Source organism: Triticum aestivum, chromosome 4A, assembly GCF_018294505.1.
Source record: "Triticum aestivum cultivar Chinese Spring chromosome 4A, IWGSC CS RefSeq v2.1, whole genome shotgun sequence".
NCBI lineage: Eukaryota > Viridiplantae > Streptophyta > Magnoliopsida > Poales > Poaceae > Triticum > Triticum aestivum.
Window position 1 is genome coordinate 557,164,314 of NC_057803.1, and position 27,835 is coordinate 557,192,148.

A 27,835-nucleotide genomic window follows, 5' to 3' on the forward strand; every position below is an offset into this window, starting at 1 on the left:
TACCGACAGCCATCGCTACCGCAGCACCGTCAAATTCTTAGCAAATGCGTACACGGCGCCGCACCAGAGGCGGTACTCTTTCGTATCTGCTCAACTTATTTATCGCAGCAAGAAAATAGATCGCCAATGCTTTACTCTGATTTCTTGTCTTGGTTGCGAAGTTGCCTTTGTCCGGTTTGCACCTTCAGATACGCCATGGCACGCTCAACACCATACTCGCAATGCTTATGGTTTTCCCCTTTTATATTCCACACTAGTTAAATCACAGTAGACTAAATTTCAAAATTGGGTCAGTCGATTTTTCAGAGCTTGCCGGAGTTCGCCGGTGCGATCGAAGGGGCTCGGGTGGGGACGATGGTTGTGGGAGCAGTGGTGGGGCCTCGTCGAACGAAGAAAACTCGACACGGGTGGGGCGGGGGTGGCGGTGGCGGAGGAACACAGGCGGTGGGGCCGGTGGTTCCACCGGCGGCCCGTGCGGTGTTCTGTATGGGAAGCATAGTATGTTCCTTGTCAGGAAGGGGAGCAGGGACATCTGCAGTCAACAGCTGATAGAGCTGGCCTGTACGTGATCGATATGTTTTCAATTACTAGCGGCAATACAACACCGTAATTCCCAGCCAGTTCCACTTTCCCGATTTATATATCCTGGTTATGGTGTACCCCTATTATGTACACTATGATCTGCCTAGTTGATGTGTGCTCTTGTTATCTTGGTTTGGCAATAAACTCTCTATACAGTATATTATGAACCTATCATCTGCCAGCTATCCTTACTTCTAGAGCCTATTTTTTGTGTACTTGTGCCAGATTATATAAATGCACGCACCATATTACAACACACATGAGCTCTCTCATCAGAATCCAGTGATAGCACACAAGTGTTTACACGGGCGCCCCTATATTAGAATATCATCTGCATTACAAAGATAATCTCACAACTATTTATGTTTTCATGGTTCTCAGATATTATATGCAACTACAGTGAATATCAGAATCCGTGCATCAGAAGAATATTGTGGAACACTGCAATGACTTACAAAATTGGCAGCAAGGCATTGAGTGCCATTCTGGAAGCAATGAAACTCGTACGCTCCCCACCTGTTGATTCTTGTTCAGAATATCATCCTAATGACTATTCTAACCTCGAGGAGTCAAAGGCAGATGGCCTGTCCTATTCACCCATCAAGGTGCCTGTTCTAATTTGGCAAGGTTTTATTGATTGTGCGTATCTTGCATATGTTGTCTTGCATTTCTTCTACTTTGTTGCACCGCCATCTGCTTAGTTTACTCATCATATATGTCGAGATGCCATGCCCATCCATTATCAATACATATTCCATTTGTCATCGCACCATGTTTTTCCACTCAAATGTTGTTCTTGTGCATCAGACATCAAAAAGGAAGAGGGTGATTGCCGAACCTTAAGGAGCACCAGCAAAGTCCTTGAAAAACGTGGTGGTGCCGGAGAAATCAGACAGCACCCCACTTATATTGGTTGTACAACCAGTGACACAAAACATAGGACCGACTCCAGCAGACTGTACCCATACTTCACCGGCCACACCACTAGCCCCACCATACAGGACCTGCACTCCAGCAAAAGGTATACCAATTTCATTTTCCATAGCACCAGCTGTACCACAGAAAAATCCCACTCCAGCAAAAAGTACAGCAAGTCCACCGGCCGAAGACCTATCCCAACTGCAGAGACGGCCAATTCCTGCAGATTGGAACCCCATTCCATTTATTCCTAGTTTAAAAGACAATGCTTTCAATGTTGTTAGGGACTATGTGCATATATTCCCATCATGGGAAGATTATTGTGAAGACAAACACCATTTTCACATCTTCCTGTCGAACTTACGTGTAAGTGCTATTATTCATGGTTATTATTTTCCTGTTTTCTGCTGATTGAACACATCAATGATTTACATTACATTGTTGTAACTAGGCGAGGGTCAATCTGGATAGTCATGACAAGCAAAGCTTGCTTGTGCTTTTCAAGGAAGCATTGCAGCAGTATCGGTGTTACCTGAGGAAATCACACTTTGATGGAAAGTCTATAAACGAATTTCCGGTGAAGTCTCCTGTGCTAAATTTAGAAGACATTGAATGGAAAAACCTTGTTATGCACTAGTCTCGTTCCCAGGATGAGGTACTGTCTATGAAATCACATGACAATTTGAACTTCTATTTTTCCGCATGTGCCTTACGGATCATTTTTGCAGGAAATCTGCTCGAAGAAGAATTCTGGTTTGACAAGAATGACAGGATATCGCAAAAATGTTGCCCGCTGCTTTGCTCTTGTTAGTACCTGTTGTCATATATTACTGTACTTGCATACATACCTGGTTCATTATGTGACAGCAGTATGCATGATAGCTTGCTTATCAATTGTTCGCTCCAAATTATCTGATCTGTATGAATGGTTACATTAGTGTAGAATATATCCAATGCCAATGTTTTTTTAGCTCTGCATTGTTCTTGTAAGTACATGCTGTCCTTTATCAGTGTACTTATAATGACGGGTAGTTGTTCATGTACCATCACTCTGCAGCTTATTTTCCTTTTCCCTCCATTTTCTACACATCAGATCTATATTTACTCTTACCATAAGGTTGGTACTGAAGAAGTTTAGCTGTGCATTGCTCTTGGCTGTACCTTTTGCCTGTATCGCTGCACTTACATTTATAGCTACTTGGTTATGTAGCATCACTCTTCATCTTATCTTAAATATTCTCCATTTTTTCGTATATTATCACATCTATATTTACTCTTAACAAAATGTAGAATAAAGGCAATGCTTTTGAAGAAGATTCTGTGGTAAACTTCTTGAATTGCCCCCCCCCCCCATCAGCATGGACAAGGCCTTTATAGAGCCTGTCTTCACCAATAATGTAAGTTTGTCCATCTCAAGCCTTCAAACTTTGATGTATATATTTGGTTAGGCATGACTGCAACAACTGTTTATTTTTGGTGTTTGCATCAAATTGCATGTTTAAAGTTTATTATATGTAGTTCATAAACAAAAGTTTGTCCTTTCTCAATTTAAGTTTTCAGTTGTACAACCAAGTTCCTTCTTCATACCATGTAAATTAAACTATATAGAGCAAGTGATCTTCTTTTGCACTGCATGTATGCTTCTGTTCTTCATCCGTAATCCAGTGGTGTGGTGAACCTACCCACTACAGCACAATGTCATATTCTGCAATATCTTAACTATGAACAATGTCATATCATTCTACTATTATTTAAACCATCTCTTTATTTGCCAATCTGAAATGGTATAAATTGACAGCACACTAACGATTGATACTTATGAGTTCTTGATCTATAATCCAGTGGTGTCGTGAAGCTGCCAACTCCTTCACAATGTCATTTCCTGCCATGTCTTGACCTGAACAATACCATATTCTGTTAATGCAAATTTAAAGTGTGTCACTTTATTCGTCGGTAAGAAATGTGATGAATTGTCAGCACTGATACTTTTATGTGCAAAACCTGTCATCTGTCTGCTTGTTTATCTTTCAGAGTGAGGAAGATATAAGTGTTGAACAAGCGCAGTCTCATCGTCTTGCTCAGCTGCTTGCGCTACAGCTCCCCAGCAGGGCTAACCTTTCCTGAACTCTATTGAAGTGCTATCGATTTTGTATATTATTTTGTCGGGGTGTTTATTTGCACTGGTGGCGATCTTTGATGCCCAGTGTATGTAATCTGTTGTCTGCTTGTGCTTTATTATCATAGTGGCGAGCTTTGATGCCCAGTGGATGTAATATGATGTAATTTATTTATTGTATAGTCTAGGTTTTTTCTTATTCACGATGCTGTAGTTATTTTACTGTATATATATATATCCTGTCGTCGCAGTAAACCGGCCAAACCATAAAATTACGGTACATAATCGGGCCGTCATGCAATCACGATGTAGGTTGGGCCTGAAACGTGCCGAACAGCTCACGGGCCGGCAGCAGCCCGAAATGAACCCCGACCCATGATTGTGCGAATCAAATCACGGGCTTTTAACTGGCCAAAAAATTGTCTCGGTATGCAAACCGGGCCATAGTTAGGCCCAACTATATGACGGGCTTTTAACTGGCTGAAATTAATATAGGGCCGAAATGTTAAACGGACCCTTAACATGGCAAAACTAATATCAGGCCGAATTACTAAGTGGGCCTTTAGCAAGTGGGCCCAAAAGCATAGTGTCCAGTTGACGGGCCGAATCTGATATGGGCCATAATTGAGCCCAAAGCCTCTTAAAGGGTCGGACCTGATCTGGGCCGTAATTTGGCCTAGAACGTGGTAGGCCTTTAACGGGCCGGATCTCATATGGGCCACTATTAGGCCCGAAGCATGGCAGGCCAATAATGGACCGGATCAAATATGGGCCGGCATTTGGCCCAAAACATGGCAGGCAGTTAATGGGTCGGCCTACTAGGGTCCTCAAAATCTTGTGGGCCTACAGCTGGGTCGGCCCATTAATGTCGGCAAAATCTCGTGGGCCTTTAGCTGGGCTGTCCCATTATGATCCGCAAGAATCTTGTGGGCCTTTACCTGGGTCGGCCCATTACGGCACACAAAAATCTTGTGGGCCTTTACCTGGGCTGGCCCATTATGGCCCGCAAAATCTTGTGGGCCTTTAGCTGGGCCAGCCCATTATGGTCCGCAAAATCTCATGGGCCTTTAGTTGGGCCGGCCCATTATGGTCCACAAAATCTTGTGGGCCTTTAGTTGGGCCGGCCCATTTAAACTTGTTGGGCCGTGCCACGTGTCGACGTATCATAGGCGCCTTCTGTCCAGTGAGTGGATGACATCTGTCTCGATGATGAGCCGACACGTGTTTCCTCTAGCCAATGATGATTTTACACGTGGAAAATCCCCATTGGTTGGGGTTGTTAACGGGTTATCGGATCCAAAACCCGACCCGATAGCTTAACGGCGTTCCGTTACGGTGGATGCCACGTGTCGGTCACCCTTGACGAAAGCACTTCTGTGACGCGCGATTTATCGTTATGGAATTGGACACTTCCGTGATGATAATTTTGGTAATGTCATGGAACACTTCTACAACAGCACAGGTATGCCTATCTTGATTCTGTCATAAATTTGTCATGGATGTACATGCATGACAAAAAAGCGACCTACTATGACAAACACGAATCATCACGGAAGTGTATTTTTTTGTAGTGATGCTTGATGATTGTTTTGAGATATGGAGGTAATAATATCAAAGTCATGATAGCTGAGTAGTTGTGAATTTGAGAAATGCTTGTGTTGAAGTTTGCAAGTCCCGTAGCATGCACGTATGGTAAACGTTATGTAACAAATTTGAAACATGAGGTGTTATTTGATTGTCTTCCTTATGAGTGGCGGTCGGGGACGAGCGATGGTCTTTTCCTACCAATCTATCCCCCTAGGAGCATGCTCGTAGTGCCGAGGTTTTTGATGACTTGTAGATTTTTGCAATAAGTATGTGAGTTCTTTATGACTAATGTTGAGTCCATGGATTATACGCACTCTCACCCTTACATCATTGCTAGCCTCTTCGGTACCGTGCCCTTTCTCACATTGAGAGTTGGTGCAAACTTTGCCGGTGCATCCAAACCCCGTGATATGATACACTCTTTCACACATAAACCTCCTTATATCTTCCTCAAAACAGCCACCATACCTACCTATTATGGCATTTCCATAGCCATTCCAAGATATATTGCCATGCAACTTTCCACCGTTCCATTTATTATGACACGCATCATCATTGTCATATTGCTTTGCATGATCATGTAGTTGACAACGTATTTGTGGCAAAGCCACCGTTCATAATTTTTCATACATGTCACTCTTTATTCATCGCAATCCCGGTACACCATCGGAGGCATTCATATAGAGTCATACTTTGTTCTAGTATCGAGTTGTAATCATTGAGTTGTAAATAAATAGAAGTATGATGATCATCATTTTCTAGAGCATGTCCCAAGTGAGGAATAAAAAAAGAGAAAAAAAGGGAAGAGAAAGGCCATAAAAAAGAGAAGGCCCAAAAAAGAGAAAGGCCATAAAAAAGAGAAGGCCCAAAAAAATAAAAAAAATGAGAGAAAAAGAGAGAAGGGACAATGCTACTATCCTTTGCCACACTTGTGCTTCAAAGTAGCACCATAATCTTCATGATAGAGAATCTTTTGTTTTGTCACTTCCATATACTAGTGGGAATTTTCATTATAGAACTTGGCTTGTATATTCCAACAATGGGACTCCTCAACTGCCCTAGGTATTCGTGAGCAAGCAAGTTGGATGCACACCCACTTAGTTTCTTTTGTTGAGCTTTCATACATTTATAGCTCTAGTCCATCTGTTGCATGGCAATCCCTACTCCTTGCATTAACATCAATCGGTGGGCATCTCCATAACCCATTGATTAGCCTCGTTGATGTGAGACTTTCTCCTTTTTGTCTTCTCCACATAACGCCCTCATTATATTCTATTCCACCCATAGTGCTATGTCTATGGCTCGCGCTCATATATTGCGTGAAAGTTTATAGGTTTGAGATTACTAAAGTATGAAACAATTGCTTGGCTTGTCATCGGGGTTGTGCATGATGAGAGCATTCTTGTGTGACGAAAATGGAGCATGACTAAACTATATGATTTTGTAGGGATGAACTTTCTTTGGCCATGTTATTTTGAGAGGACGTAATTGCTTAGTTAGTATGCTTGAAGTATTATTATTTTTATGTCAATATGAACTTTTGTCTCGAATCTTATGGATCTGAATATTCATGCCACAATTAAGAAGAATTACATTGAAATCATGCCAAGTAGCACTCCGCATCAAAAATTCTGTTTTTATCATTTACCTACTCGAGGACAAGCAGGAATTAAGCTTGGGATGCTTGATACGTCTCCAACGTATCTATAATTTTTGATTGCTCCATGCTATATTATCTACTATTTTGGACAATATTGGGCTTTATTATCCACTTTTATATTATTTTTGGGACTAACCTATTAACCGGAGGCCCAGCCCAGAATTGTTTTTTTGCCTATTTCAGTGTTTCGAAGAAAAGGAATATCAAACGGAGTCGAAACGGAATGAAACCAACTGGAGAAGTTATTTTTGGAAGGAAAGCTACCGGGAAAACTTGGAGTGCACGTCAGGAAAGGAACGAGGGAGCCATGAGGTAGGGGGCGAGCCCACCCCCCTAGGGCGCGCCTTCCACCCTCATGGGCCCCTCGTGGCTCCCCTGACGTATCTCTTTCACCCATATATACCCACGTACCCTAAAACTATCGAGGAGCACAATAGATCAGGAGTTCCGCCGCCAGAAGCCTCCATAGCCACCGAAAACCAATCTAGACCCGTTCTGGCACCCTGCCAGAGGGGGCAATCCTTCTCCGGTGGCCATCTTCATCATCCCAGTGCTCTCCATGACGAGGAGGGAGTAGTTCTCCCTGGGGGCTGAGGGTATGTACCAGTAGCTATGTGTTTGATCTCTCTCTCTTGTGTTCTTGAGGTGATACGATCTTGATGTATCTCGAGCTTTGCTATTATATTTGGATCATATGATGTTTCTTCCCCCCCCCTCTAGTCTCTTGTAATGGATTGAGTTTCCCCTTTGAAGTTATCTTATCGGATTGAGTCTTTAAAGATTTGAGAACACTTGATGTATGTTTTTCCGTGTGTATCTGTGGTGGCAATGGGATATCACGTGATTCACTTGATGTATGTTTTGGTGATCAACTTGCGGGTTCCGCCCATGAACCTATGCATAGGGGTTGGCACACATTTTCGTCGTGATTCTCCGGTAGGAACTTTGGGGCACTCTTTGAGGTTCTATGTGTTGGTTGAATAGATGAATCTGAGATTGTGTGATGCATATCGTATAATCATACCCATGGATACTTGAGGTGACATTGGAGTATCTAGGCGACATTAGGGTTTTGGTTGATTTGTGTCTTAAGGTGTTATTCTAGTACGAACTCTAGGGCTGTTTGTGACACTTATAGGAATAGCCCAACAGAATGATTGGAAAGAATAACTTTGAGGTGGTCTCGTACCCTACCATAATCTCTTCATTTGTTCTCCTCTATTAGTGACTTTGGAGTGACTCTTTGTTGCATGTTGAGGGATAGTTATGTGATCCAGTTATGATATTATTGTTGAGGGAACTTGCACTAGCGAAAGTATGAACCCTAGGCCTTGTTTACTATCATTGCAATACCGTTTACGCTCACTTTTATCATTCGTTACCTTGCTGTTTTTATATTTTTAGATTACAAAAACTATTATCTACTATCCATATTGCACTTGTATCACCATCTCTTCGCTGAACTAGTGCACCTATACAATTTACCATTGTATTGGGTGTGTTGGGGACACAAGAGACTCTTTGTTATTTGGTTGCAGGGTTGCTTAAGAGAGACCATCTTCATCCTATGCCTCCTACGGATTGATAAACCTTAGGTCATCCACTTGAGGGAAATTTGCTACTGTCCTACAAACCTCTGCACTTGGAGGCCCAACAACGTATACAAGAATAAGGTTGTGTAGTAGACATCACTCCCCAAGAGGGGAGAGAGAGAAAATAATCTTAAGGCTAGACACAACTAGGTGAGCCGGTTTACGGCGACTCCCTCATGAGCATAATGAGACCTAGCCACAAACAACATGTAGGGTTGTTACTGAATGATGTTTCCCGGGGCCCAAAGTTGTCTAAATCCTTGTCTTGGGTTTTGCGTCTCTCGATTCCGATCAACCCCTCTCAAACTACCACATAGATGCATTGGCCTCACGACTAAGTCCTCACACTAGGACATCTGTCGTGACAATTCCACGACAAGTACAATAGTGATCTAGGAGTAGATCACTGGACAACGGTCAAAAATATCCTTGGAGGACTAAGGAAATATTTCTCGATTATGGAGGTGATAAAAGAGTTCATCGTAAAGAGTTACGTTGATGCAAGCTTTTGACACCGATCTAGATGACTCTAAGTCTCGATCTAGATACATATTGAAAGTGGGAGCAATTAGCTAGAGTAGCTCCATGCAGAGTATTGTAGACATAGAAATTTGCAAAATACATACGGATATGAATGTTGCAGACCTGTAGACTAAACTTCTCTCACAAGCAAAACATGATCACTCTTTGGGTGTTAATCACATAGCGATGTGAACTAGATTATTAACTCTAGTAAACCCTTTGGGTATTAGTCACATGGAAATATGAACTAATCACATAAAGATGTAAACTATTGGTGTTAAATCACATGACGATGTGAACTAGATTATTGACTCTAGTGCAAGTGGGAGACTGAACGAAATATGCCCTAGAGGCAATAATAAAGTTATTATTTATTTCCTTATATCATGATAAATGTTTATCATTCATGCTAGAATTGTATTAATCGGAAACTTAGTACATGTGTGAATACATAGACAAACAGAGTGTCCCTAGTATGCCTTTACTTGACTAGCTTGTTAATCAAGGATGGTTAAGTTTCCTAGCCATGGACATGTGTTGTCATTTGATGAACGGGATCACATCATTAGAGAATGATGTGATGCACTAGAACCATCTGTTGGCTTAGCACTATGATCATTTATTTTATTGATATTGCTTTCTTCATGACTTATACATGTTCCTATGACTATGAGATTATGCAACTCCCGAATACCAGATGAACACTTAGTGTGTTATCAAACATCACAACATAACTGGGTGATTATAAATATGCTCTACATGTGTCTCCGATAGTGTTTGTTGAGTTGGCATAGATCAAGATTAGGATTTGTGAAAGTACAACTATCCCTAGGTGGTTTTGGTAATTCCTAACAACATATAGCTCATTGAGCTAATGCTATTCCAAGATTAATATTTCAGGAAAAGCTCAATGAATGGCATGTCATGGATGAGGAAAGGGGACCAGTCAAAATACTAAGGACAAAAAGATTGGCTCAAGCTCAAAGCTCAAGACTCTACATTTTATATTTTAGTGATCCAAGATCACATCGAGTCTATAGGAAAAGCCAATACTATCAAGGAGGGATGAGGTGTTGTTTAATGAGGTTCTTGCTTCATAGTGCTTAGTGATATGCTCCAAAACCCTCAACTACCTTCCCACATCCACATATGACCTAAACCAAAAGTCAAACTCGGCCCCACCGATTCTTTTTATCCGGCGCCACCGAGTTCAGATGTCATAGCCACTGCCACAAACCCTAGGCAAATCGGTCTCACCGATAGGGATCTCGGTCACACCAAGATGGGGTTGTAATCTCTCTGTTTCCCTTCGTAATGTTTCAGTCCTACCGAGATGAGCGATCGGTCCCATCGAGATTGCAATGTAAACTCTCTGTTTCCCTTTTGTAACATTTCGGTCCCACCAAAATGAGCGATCGGTCCCACCGAGTTTACCTGACCAACTCTCTAGTTAGCCTATTACCAAAATCGGACCCACCGAGTTTTTGTAATCAGTCACACCAAGATTACGTTATGCCCTAACCCTTGCCATATCGGTCCTACCAAGTTGCATCTCAGTCCCACCGAAAATCCTAACGGTCACTAGGTTTGCTAAATCGGTCCGACTGAGTTTCTCAATTCGGTCTCACCGAGATTGGTAAATTGTGTGTAACGGTTAGTTTTTGTGTGGAGGATATATATACCCCTCCACCCACTCTTCATTTGTGGAGAGAGCCATCAGAACATACCTACACTTCCAATACATATTTTCTGAGAGAGAACCACCTACTCATGTGTTGAGACCAAGATATTCCATTCTCACCATATGAATCTTGATCTCTAGCCTTCCCCAAGTTGCTTTCCACTCAAATCTTCTTTCCACCAAATCCATATCCTGTGAGAGAGAGTTGAGTGTTGGGGAGGCTATCATTTGAAGCACAAGAGAAAGGAGTTCATCATCAACACACCATTTGTTACTTCTTGGAGAGTGGTGTCTCCTAGATTGGCTAGGTGTCACTTGGGAGCCTACGACAAGATTGTGGAGTTGAACCAAGGAGTTTGTAAGGGCAAGGAGATCGCCTGCTTCGTGAAGATCTACCGCTAGTGAGGAAAGTCCTTCGTGGGCGATGGCCATGATGGGATAGACAAGGTTGCTTCTTCGTGGACCCTTCGTGGGTGGAGCCCTCCGTGGACTCGCGCAACCGTTACCCTCCGTGGGTTGAAGTCTCCATCAACGTGGATGTATGATAGCACCACCTATCGGAACCACGACAAAAACATTTGTGTCTCCAATTGCGTTTGAATTCTCCAAACCCTTCCCTTTACATTCTTGCAAGTTGCATGCTTTACTTTCCGCTGCTCATAGACTCTTTGCATGCTTGCTTGAATTGTGTTAAGATTGCTTGACTTGTCCAAAGTTGCTAAAATCTGCCAAGAACTAAAATTGGGAAAAGGATAGATTTTTATTTGGTCAAGTAGTCTAAGCACCCCCCTCTAGACATACTTTCGATCCTACAAGTGGTATCAGAGCTTTGGTCTCCATTTGCTTTGATTTCCATAGCTTTTGGTGGTCATAGCCTTGGTTTCACAACCTAGGAGAGTATGGCGTCTAGCGAGGGAAATTATCACCGTAGAGGTCCTTACTTTGATGGTACTAATTTTGCTAGTTGGAAGCATAAGATGAAAATGCATATTCTTGGACATAACCCTGCCATTTGGGCTATTGTGTGTGTTGGCTTGCAAGGTGAATTCTTTGATGGGAGAGAACCGAATCGTGAAGCTACTGCAGATGAGTTGAAGATGCTACAATACAATGCTCAAGATTGTGATATCCTCTTCAACGGATTGTGCCCCAAAGAATTCAACAAAATCAGTCGTCTTGAGAATGCAAAGGAAATTTGGGATACTTTGATTGATATGCATGAAGGTACCGACTCCATCAAGGCATCCAAGTTGGATGTGCTTCAAAGTCAACTTGACAAGTTCAAAATGAAGGATGGTGAAGGTGTCGCTGAAATGTACTCTAGGCTTGCTCTTATCACAAATGAGATTGCCGGCTTAGGAAGTGAAGAGATGACCGACAAATTCATCATCAAGAAGATCCTAAGAGCCTTGGATGGAAAATACGATACCGTATGCACATTGTTCCAAATTATGCCAAATTACAAAGATCTCAAGCCAACGGAAGTCATTGGAAGAATTGTTGCTCATGAGATGTCACTCAAGGATAAGGAGGAGCTCCATAACAAGTCAAGTGATGCTTACAAAGCCTCATGTGAAGCCCCCACATCATCAAGTGAGAAACAAACCTTCAATGAAGAATTGAGCTTAATGGTGAAGAACTTCAACAGGTTCTACAAGAATAGAAGCAAAGAGAGAAGTTCCAAGTCAAGGTCCTACAATGACAAAAGATCTTCTAGTCAAGAGCGAAACTGCTACAATTGTGGAAGACCCGGACACTACTCCAATGAGTGTACGGCACCCCACAGGAGAAGAGAAGATTCTCCCAAAAGAAGAAGTAGAAGAGAAGAATCGCCATCAAGGGAGAGAAGGAGTAGGGATGATCGATATGAACGAAGACCCTCTCGGAGAAGCAAGGATTTGGAAAGGAAGGACAAGTCATCAAGGAGCTACACAAAACAAAGACATCAAGCTCGTGTTGGTGAATGGGTATCCGGCTCCGACTCCGACAATGACTCCGAGAGAAGCTATCACTCCGACTACGAATATACTCAAGATGAAGGTGTTGCTAGTCTAGCACTTGTGTCAACCCACTCCTATGACATATTTGATTCACCAAATGAAGGAATTGGAAGATGCTTCATGGCCAAAGGTCCAAAGGTATCACACCCCGAGTATGTTGATTTCAATAGTGATGAAGATGACTTGTTAGGTGATGATGATTTACTTGTTGACAACTATAGTGATGAATACTATGATGAAACGAATGACAATGATAAGGAGAAGATTGAGTCTCTAACTAAAGAACTAAACACTTTTAAGTTAGCTCATGAAACTATCTTAGGAGATCATCGAGAACTTTTAAGGACACATGAGAAATTACATTATGAAAAGCTCAACCTTGAGCAAGAGCATGAGTTCTTAAAGGCAATCAATGATGATCTTCGCAAGAAAAGTTCTTCTTACATTGCCAAGCATTTACTCTTATCCACTTACATGCCTCAAGTCAAGTATAGTAACAAGAACAAGAAAGATTCTTCCTCTAGTAGTAACAATAATCATGCTAAATCCAATGTTGTTGCTTCTAGTAGTTCTCTTGATTCCACTAATGATTCTCTTAGCCAACTTACACTTGAGCAAGAAAATAGCTTATTTAAGGGAATTATAGAGAAAGGTGTTTACAAGAGCCTTGCCGGGAGTAAGCAATTCGAGGAAATTGTACGCAAGCAAGGAAGGCACCGGAAGAATCAAGGTATTGGTTTTGAACGAAAGTTCAATGCCAATGGAGTTGAGTGGGAAGAAGATCAATACCCCAAGAAGAAGTTTGTTCCTCAACAAGAGAAGTATGATCCTACTTCTTCCAAAGGGACACAAGCTCAAGATGATCTTCCACCACAAGACCACAAGCAAAAAGGCAAGGACAAGCTTCAAGAGGAAATTGATGCATTTGAAGAAGCTCCTAAGGCCTTGGTCAAGTGGGTTCCTAAGACTACATCAAGTTCCACTTCATCAAGTACAACTACAACTCTGAGGATTCCCATCAAGATGGTGTGGATCCCGAAGAATAAGAACTAGAGAGTTCTTGAGGGTGACTCCGCCAACATACTTCACTCTTATCATTTTGGCAAGAACAAGTGCAATCAACTTCCACATCTTGCACTAGTTCAAGGAGTCACAAACCCTCTTGTTGGTAAGACAAGGGACAAGGTAACTTAAAGCTTTCATAGACATCATCTTATGTGTGCATCACTCTATGTCTATGGATATCCTTGTTTGTTCCTTGTGGGACTAACTCGTGTAGGTATTGAAAGTGCAAGTCACTCCAAAGGATAGCTCCGAATGATCTACATCAACTTAGAGCATCTACATCTTCCACACCTACATGAAGTCATCATCAACAAAACCCAAGGTTAGTTCATCCCTCTTAGGGGGTATCTCACATCTAGGGGGAGCTTTACTCTAACAATTGAGTTAAAGCAACTCTAATGGTGTGAACACACCAACGTTTTATGTAAAAGTGGTAACCCCACTTGTGCTTAAACGATAAGTATGACCTATGATCAAATGTTCTCATTTGACTCCTAAGTCAATGTAATCATATATAGATGACCTAGTCATCGCCAATTGCTTGATAGATGCTAGAATTGTTTGTGCATGCTTTTCCACATATTTCATTTGTCATTTTATTGTGTGAGCATGTTGGTTGCATAATTTGCTCATTCAAGGACATCCACTTGTTGTTTTGATTGATTGGTTTCCTTTTCTTTTGGCGAAGTGGATGGACAAGAATGCCTAAGAACCTTCTCTAGCTATCTATGCTTTTCTCGTCTCAAACTCTATTCATGCTACATCACAAAATTTGATCAAGTCAGATTCGAACCACTCTGTGTGAGGAGCACTCGGAGTCCCCGATTCGTCATAGACTTAAACTTCCAAAACTTCTTTGTGCTTTTCGGTCTGACCGATTCACCCATTTCGGTCATACCGAGATCACTAAGTCGATCTAGGTTTTCAATCACGGTGCAACCGATTTGAACTTTTCAGTCACACCGAGTTGCAGTAACTGCTTGAAGTTATGCATCTCGGTGCCATCGAGTTGTTCCACTCGGTCACACCGACAGGGTCGAGCTATATATATCCACGGGTCAAACTTTGGAAAACTTTCCGAACCTCCTCGACCCGCGCTTAGCCTGCTCTACCTCCAGGGTCTCCGGATCGTCCTCCTCGTTGCCAGCCGCCTCCTGTCGCTGGTCTTCGCCGCCGTCAACGGGAATCATCCCCGCCATTGCCGTCGTAGCGAGTTCATCGCCGAACTAGGGTATTGTCGGTGTTCTGGGAATGGGGGTCCCTAGACTTGCCTGCCTACGGCCCGCGGCATGGCTCAAAAGGGGGCCCGGCGCGGCCCATCTTCATCAACACAGACCCAAGACCCTCGCGAGGGGCCAAGCCTCGCGGGGCGGATGACACGGAGCTTCCTCAGGCACGACCTCATTAGGCTGGCTTGCGAGGAGGCGGAGAGATCAAGGCGGGGTACCTCATGAGGTGCCCGTGATGCAAGCCATGACGACCAAAGGCGCTAGGCGGGCGCCAGCCGCGTAGTGTCCTCCTTTCCTCTTTGGTGCAAAGGGAGCAAGCGCAGGCGAGAGCATCAAGCAAAGGCACCCGTTTCGGTGCAACGAGACCAAGACCAGTCCAACAGCAGGGAGGAAGTCATTGTGGAGCCCAAGCCAGCGTCACCACCAGAGCCTTTGGCAGGCGAGGACCAACTTTAGTCAGGATAAGTGTACCAGATGTTCCCCTTCAAAATGGCCAATTGTTGGCGCCCTTCCCGCTCAATATTTGGGAAGAGGCCCAGGGCCTTTGCCTATAAATAGGACTAGCCACCCACAGGGTAGAGGGGAGATGGGAGATCGGATCGAAATCAGAGAGAGAATCAAGAAGAGAGAGAGAGAGAAGGGCGACTGAACTCCTCCTAGCAGTTCATCCCCCCAGCCAAGAACAGACCCTCGCGAGGCTGTTCTTCCTTGTATTGCTCATCATCATCAGCCCGAGAGGCAATCCACCACACCACACACTGGAGTAGGGTATTACACCACAACGGTGGCCCGAACCAGTATAAACCCTGTGTCTCTTGTGCTATTCTTTCCATAGCTTAGATCTTAGCGCGGTGGTGGGGGCGCAGGTAGGTAGAAGGCGAAATCTCCACGCGCACCCCAGTGTTCGAACCTCAAGGGTCTGCCGGAACCCGAAATCTGACATTTGGCGCGCCAGGTAGGGGTGCGCCGGAATTCGTCTTCCACCACCCCGTTCTCCTCCGACCATCGCGTCCATATCTGACGCTCGTCGGGCCCGCGCCGAGCGCCGGGCCGCTCTCGCTTCCCGTGTCGCCTAGACGGCTCCTGTCGGCGGGCGTCCTCGCCGTTCCCCGTCACCTGCCGTCAACGCCGCCACCGGCCCGGTGTTGGAAATATGCCCTAGAGGCAATAATAAAAGCATTATTATTATATTTCCTTGTTCATGATAATTGTCTTTATTCATGCTATAATTGTGTTATCCGGAAATCGTAATACATGTGTGAATAACAGACACCAACATGTCCCTAGTAAGCCTCTAGTTGACTAGCTCATTGATCAACAGATAGTCGTGGTTTCCTGACTATGGACATTGGATGTCATTGATAACGAGATCACATCATTAGGAGAATGATGTGATGGACAAGACCCAATCCTAAACATAGCATAAAGATCGTATAGTTCGTTTGCTAGAGTTTTTCCAATGTCAAGTATCTTTTCCTTAGACCATGAGATCGTGTAACTCCCGGATACCGTAGGAGTGCTTTGGGTATACCAAACGTCACAACATAACTGGGTGACCATAAAGGTAGACTACGGGTATCTCCGAAAGTATCTGTTGGGTTGACACGGATCAAGACTGGGATTTGTCACTCCGTATGACGGACAGGTATCACTGGGCCCACTCAGTAATGCATCATCATAATGAGCTCAAAGTAACCAAGTGTCTGGTCACGGGATCATGCATTACGGTACGAGTAAAGTGACTTGCTGGTAACGAGATTGAACGAGGTATTGGGATACCGACGATCGAATCTCGGGCAAGTAACATATCGATTGACAAAGGGAATTGCATACGGGGTTGCTTGAATCCTCGACATCGTGGTTCATCCGATGAGATCATCGTGGAGCATGTGGGAGCCAACATGGGTATCCAGATCCCGCTGTTGGTTATTGACCGGAGAGTCGTCTTGGTCATGTCTGCCTGTCTCCCGAACCCGTAGGGTCTACACACTTAAGGTTCGGTGACGCTAGGGTTATGAAGATATGTATATGCAGTAACTCGAATGTTGTTCGGAGTCCCGGATGAGATCCCGGACATCACGAGGAGTTCCGGAATGGTCCGGAGGTAAAGAATTATATATAGGAAGTGCTATTTCGGCCATCGGGACAAGTTTCGGGGTCACCGGTATTGTACCGGGACCACCGGAAGGGTCCTGGGGGTCCACCGGGTGGAGCCACCTGCCCCGGGGGCCACATGGGCTGTAGGGGGTGCGCCTTGGCCTATATGGGCCAAGGGCACCAGCCCCAAAAGGGCCCATGCGCCTAGGGTTTGGGGAAACCCTAAAGGGGGCGCCCCCTTGCTTGGGGGCAAGCCCCCCACCCCTTGGCCGCCGCCCCCCTAGGAGATTGGATCTCCTAGGGCCGGCTCCCCCCCTAGACACCCCTATATATAGTGGGGGAGATGGAGGACATCACACCTAAGCCTTTGGCGCCTCCCTCTCCCCTGTTACATCTCTCTCTCTCATAGTATAGGCGAAGCCCTGCTACTGTGACGCCCTGAATCCACCACCACGCCGTCGTGCTGCTGGTCTTCATCAACTTCTCCTTTCCCCTTGCTGGATCAAGAAGAAGGAGACGTCACGCTGACCGTACGTGTGTTGAACGCGGAGGTGCCGTCCGTTCGGTGCTAGGATCTCCGGTGATTTGGATCACGTCGTGTTCGACTACATCATCCCCGTTCTTTGAACGCTTCCGCTCGCGATCTACAAAGGTATGTAGATGCATCCGATCACTCGTTGCTAGATGAACTCATAGATGGATCTTGGTGAAGCCGTAGGAAATTTTTTGTTTTCTGCAACGTTCCCCAACAGTGGCATCATGAGCTAGGTCTATGCGTAGTTCTTCTTGCGCGAGTAGAACACAATTTGTTGTGGGCGTAGATGTTGTCAACTTTCTTGCCGCTACTAGTCTTATCTTGCTTCAACGGTATTGTGGGATGAAGCGGCCCGGACCAACCTTACACGTATGCTTACGTGAGACCGGTTCCACCGACTAACATGCACTAGTTGCATAAGGTGGCTGGCGGGTGTCTGTCTCTCCTACTTTAGTTGGAGCGGATTCGATGAAAAGGGTCCTTATGAAGGGTAAATAGAAGTTGACAAATCACGTTGTGGCTTTCACGTAGGTAAGAAAACGTTCTTGCTAGAACCCTAATTCAGCCACGTAAAACTTGCAACAACAATTAGAGGACGTCTAACTTGTTTTTGCAGCAAGTGCTTTGTGATATGATATGGCCAAAGTTGTGATGAATGATGAATGATCTATATGTGATGTATGAGTTGTTCATGCTATTGTAATAGGAATCACGACTTGCATGTCGATGAGTATGACAACCGGCAGGAGCCATAGGAGTTGTCTTTATTTTTGTATGACCTGCGTGTCATTGAGAAACGCCATGTAAATTACTTTACTTTATTGCTAAACGCGTTAGCCATAGTAGTAGAAGTAATAGTTGGCGAGCAACTTCATGGAGACACGATGATGGAGATCATGATGATGGAGATCATGGTGTCAAGCCGGTGACAAGATGATCATGGAGCCCCAAGATGGAGATCAAAGGAGCTATGTGATATTGGCCATATCATGTCACGTTTATTATTTGATTGCATGTGATGTTTATCATGTTTTGCATCTTGTTTACTTAGAACGACGGTAGTAAATAAGATGATCCCTCATAATAATTTCAAGAAGTGTTCCCCCTAACTGTGCACCGTTGCGACAGTTCGTTGTTTCAATGCACCACGTGATGATCGGGTGTTTGATCCAAACGTTCACATACAACGGGTGTAAGACAGATTTACACATGCAAACACTTAGGTTGACTTGACGAGCCTAGCATGTACAGACATGGCCTCGGAACACAGAAGACCGAAAGGTCGAGCATGAGTCGTATAGAAGATACGATCAACATGAAGATGTTCACCGACGTTGACTAGTCCGTCTCACGTGATGATCGGACACGGCCTAGTTGACTCGGATCATGTTATACTTAGATGACTAGAAGAGGGATGTCTATCTAAGTGGGAGTTCATTGAATAATTTGATTAGATGAACTTAATTATCATGAACTTAGTCTAAAATATTTACAATATGTCTTGTAGATCAAATGGCCAACGTAGTCCTCAACTTCAACGCGTTCCTAGAGAAAACCAAGCTGAAAGACGATGGCAGCAACTATACGGACTGGGTCCGGAACCTGAGGATCATCCTCATAGCTGCCAAGAAAGATTATGTCCTACAAGCACCGCTAGGTGACCACCTGTCCCACAGAACCAAGACGTTATGAACGCTTGGCAGACACGTGCTGATGACTACTCCCTCGTTCAGTGCGGCATGCTTTACAGCTTAGAGCCGGGGCTCCAAAAGCGTTTTGAGAGACATGGAGCATATGAGATGTTCGAAGAGCTGAAAATGGTTTTTCAAGCTCATGCCCGGGTCGAGAGATATGAAGTCTCCGACAAATTCTTTAGCTGTAAGATGGAGGAAAATAGTTCTGTCAGTGAGCACATACTCACTGTGTCTGGGTTACATAACCGCTTGACTCAGCTGGGAGTTAATCTCCCGGATGATGCGGTCATTGACAGAATCCTCCAGTCGCTTCCACCAAGCTACAAGAGCTTTGTGATGAACTTCAATATGCAGGGGATGGAAAAGACCATTCCTGAGGTATTTGCAATGCTGAAATCAGCAGAGGTAGAAGTCAAGAAGGAACATCAAGTGTTGATGGTCAATAAAACCACTAAGTTCAAGAAGGGCAAGGGTAAAAAGAACTTCAAGAAGGACGGCAAGGGAGTTGCCGCGCCCGGCAAGCAAGCTGCTGGGAAGAAGCCAAAGAATGGACCCAAGCCCGAGACTGAGTGCTTTTATTGCAAGGGAAGTGGTCACTGGAAGCGAAACTGCCCCAAATACTTAGCGGACAAGAAGGCCGGCAAAACAAAAGGTATATGTGATATACATGTAATTGATGTGTACCTTACTAGTACCCGTAGTAGCTCCTGGGTATTTGATACCGGTGCAGTTGCTCACATTTGTAACTCAAAGCAGGGGCTGCGGAATAAGCGGAGACTGGCAAAGGACGAGGTGACGATGCGCGTCGGGAATGGTTCCAAGGTCAATGTGATCGCCGTCGGCACGCTACCTCTATATTTACCTTCGGGATTAGTTTTAAACCTTAATAATTGTTATTTAGTGCCAGCTTTGAGCATGAACATTGTATCGGGATCTCGTTTAATTCGAGATGGCTAATCATTTAAATCCGAGAATAATGGTTGTTCTATTTATATGAGAGATATGTTTTATGGTCATGCTCCTATGGTGAATGGTTTATTCTTAATGAATCTCGAGCGTAATGCTACACATATTCATAGTGTGAGTACCAAAAGATGTAAGGTTGATAATGATAGTCCCACATACTTGTGGCACTGCCGCCTTGGTCACATAGGTGTCAAACGCATGAAGAAGCTCCATGCTGATGGACTTTTAGAGTCTCTTGATTATGAATCATTTGACACGTGCGAACCATGCCTCATGGGTAAAATGACCAAGACTCCGTTCTCAGGAACAATGGAGCGAGCAACCAACTTATTGGAAATCATACATACTGATGTGTGCGGTCCAATGAGTGTTGAGGCTCGCGGTGGCTATCGTTATGTTCTCACCCTCACTGATGACTTGAGTAGATATGGGTATATCTACTTAATGAAACACAAGTCTGAAACCTTTGAAAAGTTCAAGGAATTTCAGAGTGAGGTTGAGAATCAACGTGACAGGAAAATCAAGTTTCTACGATCAGATCGTGGAGGAGAATACTTGAGTCACGAATTTGGCACACACTTAAGAAAATGTGGAATAGTTTCACAACTCACGCCGCCTGGAACACCTCAGCGTAATGGTGTGTCCGAACGTCGTAATCGCACTCTATTAGATATGGTGCGATCTATGATGTCTCTTACCGATTTACCGCTATCTTTTTGGGGCTATGCTTTAGAGACTGCCGCATTCACTTTAAATAGGGCTCCGTCGAAATCCGTTGAGACGACACCGTATGAATTATGGTTTGGGAAGAAACCTAAGCTGTCGTTTCTAAAAGTTTGGGGATGCGATGCTTATGTCAAGAAACTTCAACCTGAAAAGCTCGAACCCAAGTCGGAAAAATGCGTCTTCATAAGATATCCTAAAGAAACTGTTGGGTATACCTTCTACCTCAGATCCGAAGGCAAGATCTTTGTTGCCAAGAATGGATTCTTTCTAGAGAAAGAGTTTCTCTCGAAAGAAGTAAGTGGGAGGAAAGTAGAACTTGATGAAGTATTACCTCTTGAACCGGAAAATGGCGCAACTCAAGAAAATGTTCCTGAGGTGCCTGCACCGACTAGAGAGGAAGTTATGATGATGATCAAGATACTTCTGATCAAGCTCCTACTGAAATTCGAAGGTCCACAAGGACACGTTCCGCACCAGAGTGGTACGGCAACCCTGTCTTGGAAATCATGTTGTTAGACAACGGTGAACCTTCGAACTATGAAGAAGCGATGGCGGGCCCGGATTCTGACAAATGGCTAGAAGCCATGAAATCCGAGATAGGATCCATGTATGAAAACGAAGTATGGACTTTGACTGACTTGCCCGTTGAACGGCGAGCCATAGAAAATAAATGGATCTTTAAGAAGAAGACAGACGCGGATGGTAATGTGACCATCTATAAAGCTCGGCTTGTCGCTAAGGGTTATCGACAAGTTCAAGGGGTTGACTACGATGAGACTTTCTCACCGGTAGCGAAGCTAAAGTCCGTCCGAATCATGTTAGCAATTGCCGCATTTTACGATTATGAGATATGGCAAATGGACGTCAAAACGGCATTCCTTAATGGTTTCCTTAAGGAAGAATTGTATATGATGCAGCCGGAAGGTTTTGTCGATCCTAAGAATGCTGACAAAGTGTGCAAGCTCCAACGCTCGATTTATGGGCTGGTGCAAGCATCTCGGAGTTGGAACATTCGCTTTGATGAGATGATCAAAGCGTTTGGGTTTACGCAGACTTATGGAGAAGCCTGCGTTTACAAGAAAGTGAGTGGGAGCTCTGTAGCATTTCTCATATTATATGTAGATGACATACTTTTGATGGGAAATGATATAGAACTCTTGGACAGCATCAAGGCCTACTTGAATAAGAGTTTTTCAATGAAGGACCTTGGAGAAGCTGCTTATATATTAGGCATCAAGATCTATAGAGATAGATCAAGACGCCTCATAGGTCTTTCACAAAGCACATACCTTGATAAGATATTGAAGAAGTTCAATATGGATCAGTCTAAGAAGGGGTTCTTGCCTGTGTTACAAGGTATGAAATTGAGCTCAGCTCAATGTCCGACCACGGCAGAAGATATAGAAGAGATGAGTGTCATCCCCTATGCCTCAGCCATAGGTTCTATTATGTATGCCATGCTGTGTACCAGACCTGATGTAAACCTTGCCGTAAGTTTGGTAGGAAGGTACCAAAGTAATCCCGGCAAGGAACACTGGACAGCGGTCAAGAATATCCTGAAGTACCTGAAAAGGACTAAGGAAATGTTTCTCGTTTATGGAGGTGACGAAGAGCTCGTCGTAAAGGGTTACGTCGACGCTAGCTTCGACACAGATCTGGATGACTCTAAGTCACAAACCGGATACGTGTATATTTTGAATGGTGGGGCAGTAAGCTGGTGCAGTTGCAAGCAGAGCGTCGTGGCGGGATCTACATGTGAAGCGGAGTACATGGCAGCCTCGGAGGCAGCACATGAAGCAATATGGGTGAAGGAGTTCATCACCGACCTAGGAGTCATACCCAATGCGTCGGGGCCAATCAAACTCTTTTGTGACAACACTGGAGCTATTGCACTTGCCAAGGAGCCCAGGTTTCACAAGAAGACAAGGCACATCAAGCGTCGCTTCAACTCCATTCGTGAAAATGTTCAAGATGGAGACATAGAGATTTGTAAAGTACATACGGACCTGAATGTAGCAGATCCGTTGACTAAACCTCTCCCTAGGGCAAAACATGATCAACACCAGAATTCCATGGGTGTTCGATTCATCACAATGTAACTAGATTATTGACTCTAGTGCAAGTGGGAGACTGTTGGAAATATGCCCTAGAGGCAATAATAAAAGCATTATTATTATATTTCCTTGTTCATGATAATTGTCTTTATTCATGCTATAATTGTGTTATCCGGAAATCGTAATACATGTGTGAATAACAGACACCAACATGTCCCTAGTAAGCCTCTAGTTGACTAGCTCGTTGATCAACAGATAGTCATGGTTTCCTGACTATGGACATTGGATGTCATTGATAACGAGATCACATCATTAGGAGAATGATGTGATGGACAAGACCCAATCCTAAACATAGCATAAAGATCGTATAGTTCGTTTGCTAGAGTTTTTCCAATGTCAAGTATCTTTTCCTTAGACCATGAGATCGTGTAACTCCCGGATACCGTAGGAGTGCTTTGGGTATACCAAACGTCACAACGTAACTGGGTGACTATAAAGGTAGACTACGGGTATCTCCGAAAGTATCTGTTGGGTTGACACGGATCAAGACTGGGATTTGTCACTCCGTATGACGGAGAGGTATCACTGGGCCCACTCGGTAATGCATCATCATAATGAGCTCAAAGTGACCAAGTGTCTGGTCACGGGATCATGCATTACGGTACGAGTAAAGTGACTTGCCGGTAACGAGATTGAACGAGGTATTGGGATACCGACGATCGAATCTCGGGCAAGTAACATATCGATTGACAAAGGGAATTGCATACGGGGTTGCTTGAATCCTCGACATCGTGGTTCATCCGATGAGATCATCGTGGAGCATGTGGGAGCCAACATGGGTATCCAGATCCCGCTGTTGGTTATTGACCGGAGAGTCGTCTCGGTCATGTCTGCCTGTCTCCCGAACCCGTAGGGTCTACACACTTAAGGTTCGGTGACGCTAGGGTTGTGAAGATATGTATATGCAGTAACTCGAATGTTGTTCGGAGTCCCGGATGAGATCCCGGACGTCACGAGGAGTTCCGGAATGGTCCGGAGGTAAAGAATTATATATAGGAAGTGCTATTTCGGCCATCGGGACAAGTTTCGGGGTCACCGGTATTGTACCGGGACCACCGGAAGGGTCCCGGGGGTCCACCGGGTGGGGCCACCTGCCCCGAGGGCCACATGGGCTGTAGGGGGTGCGCCTTGGCCTATATGGGCCAAGGGCACCAGCCCCAAAAGGGCCCATGCGCCTAGGGTTTGGGGAAACCCTAAAGGGGGCGCCCCCTTGCTTGGGGGGCAAGCCCCCCACCCCTTGGCCGCCGCCCCCCTAGGAGATTGGATCTCCTAGGGCCGGCTCCCCCCCTAGACACCCCTATATATAGTGGGGGAGATGGAGGACATCAGACCTCAGCCTTTGGCGCCTCCCTCTCCCCTGTTACATCTCTCTCTCGTAGTATAGGCGAAGCCCTGCTACTGTGACGCCCTGCATCCACCACCACGCCGTCGTGCTGCTGGGTCTTCATCAACTTCTCCTCTCCCCTTGCTGGATCAAGTAGGAGGAGACGTCACGCTGACCGTACGTGTGTTGAACGCGGAGGTGCCGTCCATTCGGTGCTAGGATCTCCGGTGATTTGGATCACGTCGTGTACGACTACTTCGTCCCCGTTCTTTGAACGCTTCCGCTCGCGATCTACAAAGGTATGTAGATGCATCCGATTACTCGTTGCTAGATGAACTCATAGATGGATCTTGGTGAAGCTGTAGAAATTTTTTTGTTTTCTGCAACGTTCCCCAACACCCGGCGGGGGACGAGCAGCAAGCGTCGTCTCAGCATCCGTCCGTGCGGCAAGACGGCCGCACCGCTACTCGCTCGCTCACCCCAGCTGGTTCTTCGTCCCGCGTGCTCCGCGCACCCATGGAGGCTCGAGCTGCGCTCATCGTGGAAAACGAGCTCCTGCGCTACCGTCCCGTCGACGACGTCTACGAAGAATGGCTCAACCGCGTCGCCGAGCTCGTCCGCGCCGCAGGGGGCTCTCCTGCGCCGTTCGTTCCGCTGCACCGCACCCCGCCCTGCATGGGCGACGAAGCTCCGGCGGCGCCCCAGCCGCCTCCTCCTCAAGAAGGCGCCATGGCTCCAAGGCGCGTGGCCTCTGGGCGGAACCCGCTCCATCAGGTGCCAGCACGGCAAGAGCAGAGCTGCCAAGAAGTCCCTCGCCCGCAAGAAGCTGCCCGGGCGCTCCCTGCTCCAGCACGTCGCGACCATGCTCCTGCTCCCGCACGTCAAGACCCCGCGCTGCTCCCAGCTGCAGTGCGTGGGGACATGCAAGACCAAGCTCTCCATCACCCAAGGCCTCCCGTGGCCACAGCAGGCTGCCGTGCCTTCACCACCAGCTACGCAGCGTCGCGTGGCCCGGCAAGTTCAAGCCAGACCTGCCTCCTCATTACGACGGCACGGCCGACCCTGCGGAGTTCCTCCAGCTCTATGAGCTGGGCATCAAAGCTGCCAACGGAGACGAGAAGGTCATGGCGAACTGGTTTCCCATGGCGCTCAAGGATGGGGCCCGCACCTGGCTCCTGAACCTGGCTCCAGGCATGATCTCCTCCTGGGACGAGATGCGCACCCGCTTCATCGCCAACTTCCAAGGTACTCGCGACCGGCCACCCGCCGTGAGCGACATGCGCCGCATCAAGCAACAACCCTGAGAGACCCTGCAGAAGTACATCCAGCGCTTCAACAACGCACGCCTCAAGATTCCCAAGGTGACTGAGGAGTCCATCATCTCAGCCTTCTCCGATGGCGTGCACGACGTCAAGATGAAGGAGGAGCTGGCGATGCATGAAGACCTGTGCACTTCCTTGGAGTTGTTCAACTTGGCAACCAAGTGCGCCAGGGCTGAAGAAGGACGTCTCTCCCTCCTCGAGCTGCCTGCCGCGGACCAAGAAGAGAAGAAGCCCAAGGCCAAGGATGTGAAGCGCAAGGGGGCTGCCATGCTCGTGGCAGAACCAGACACCAAGCGGGGCAGAGATCAGCCCGAATCTTCCAAGGGCAGTCGGTACTGTGTGTACCACGACCTCCACACCCACAACACCAACGAATGTCAAGAGCTCCGAGCCGTGCGAGAAGGAAGGATCGGCCGTCGCCCCGACCGCAGTGACCGGGGCTACAGTCGAAGAGGAGGAAGGAACGCAGGACGCTGGGAAGACCGCTGCCCGCGCCAAGGGTGGCGCGATCGACCTCGCGAGGATCGCTGGCAAGACCCACCTCACGAGGGAGACTGGAGGGATCAGCCTCGCGAGGATCGCCCGCCAGGCAACGCAGGCCTCCCTCCGCTGCCACCGCAACCAAGGAGAAACGAGGACGCCATCAGGACGAGGGGGCTGGGGGCTTCCAGGAGCCGCGCGCGATCGCCTGCATCCTGGGCGGGGCTCAAGCCCCAGCCTCTCAATGCATCTTCAAGCAGTTCGCCCGCGAAGTGAATGCAGTCCTCCCCAAGCTCGAAGCCACGCGCCCTCTCAGGTGGTCGGCATGCGCCATCACGTTCAGCTCAGCAGATCATCTCAAGTGTGCGGCCACAGCCGAAGTCCTCCCGATGCTTTGTTCCCCAATCATCAGCAACGTGGTGGTCACCAGGACCCTCATCGATGGCGGGGCAGGGCTCAACATCCTGTCCGTGGAAACAATCAACAATCTCCAAGTGCCCTACAACCAGCTTCAGCCAACCAAGCCTTTCTCCGGAGTCACCGACGGCTCCACGGTCCCGATTGGGCAGGTCCGCCTCCCTGTCACCTTCGGGGCACGCGACAACTACCGCACCGAGCTCATCGACTTCGACGTCGCTCACATTCGTCTGCCGTACAATGCCATCCTTGGGTACCCAGCGCTGGCCAAGTTCATAGCCGTAACTCACCATGGCTACAACGTCCTCAAGATGCCAGGAAGTGGCGGAGTCATCACGGTGCCATGTGAAGACAAGGACGCGGTGTGTTCCCTGGAACGAGCCTTTCAGGCAGCATCGCTGGAAGACCCGGATCGCAGAAGCAGGAGGCTTCCCGAGACCGCCCCCAAGAAGAAGAAGACATCGTCCGGCCCAGACCCTTAGGAGGCAGGCCCCTCAGGGCCCGCGCCTGCCCAGGGGGAACCTCCTTCCATCGCATAGGAAAGCGCGCCTGGCGCCCTCCTCAGGCAGGGCTCGGGGGCTCTCCCCTGGAGGGCCACCGACCTGGCTAAGGTCACGAGGGAGGCGCTTGGGCACCACATGGAGGCGTGTTTCGAAGCACGTTTCCCTCAAGAAGGAGTAAGGCAAGGAGAGCCAGACCCTCAGGAGTTCGTCAGCAAGGCCATTTAGGAGCTACAGGAGTCAAGAGTCATGAGAGGCGGCTGCCGCCTACCAGTTATGGCTCCCCATCCAGGCGAGGATGGTGGGCTGCGCGTTTGCATCAACATACCAGGGCTCAATCGAGTCACCTCTCTGGAGCGCCTCTGGCCCTCGCGAGTGGGGCGCTGCGAAGGTCCACCCCACAGCTACGTTCGCATGCCTTATGGCTTGCCGAACGCGGCTGCCACGTACCAGCGCCTCATGAGGGGCATCATGGAGGCTCAAGAGGCCAAGCGTTCTGCAGCCCTGGCGGAGATGGAGATGGTTCGCGAGGAGCCACCAGCGCCTCCAGAGCCTCCCGAGGCCCCTGGGCCTGGGGGCTCATGAGGATCGTCTTCCGCAGCCCACCGAGTCTGCTACGCCAACACTCCTTCGTCCTCAACATCATCAGGTGACATCTTTCAAGTTTCATTTCCGGCTGGGAGCGCCCACCAGGGCTGCATTATTCTC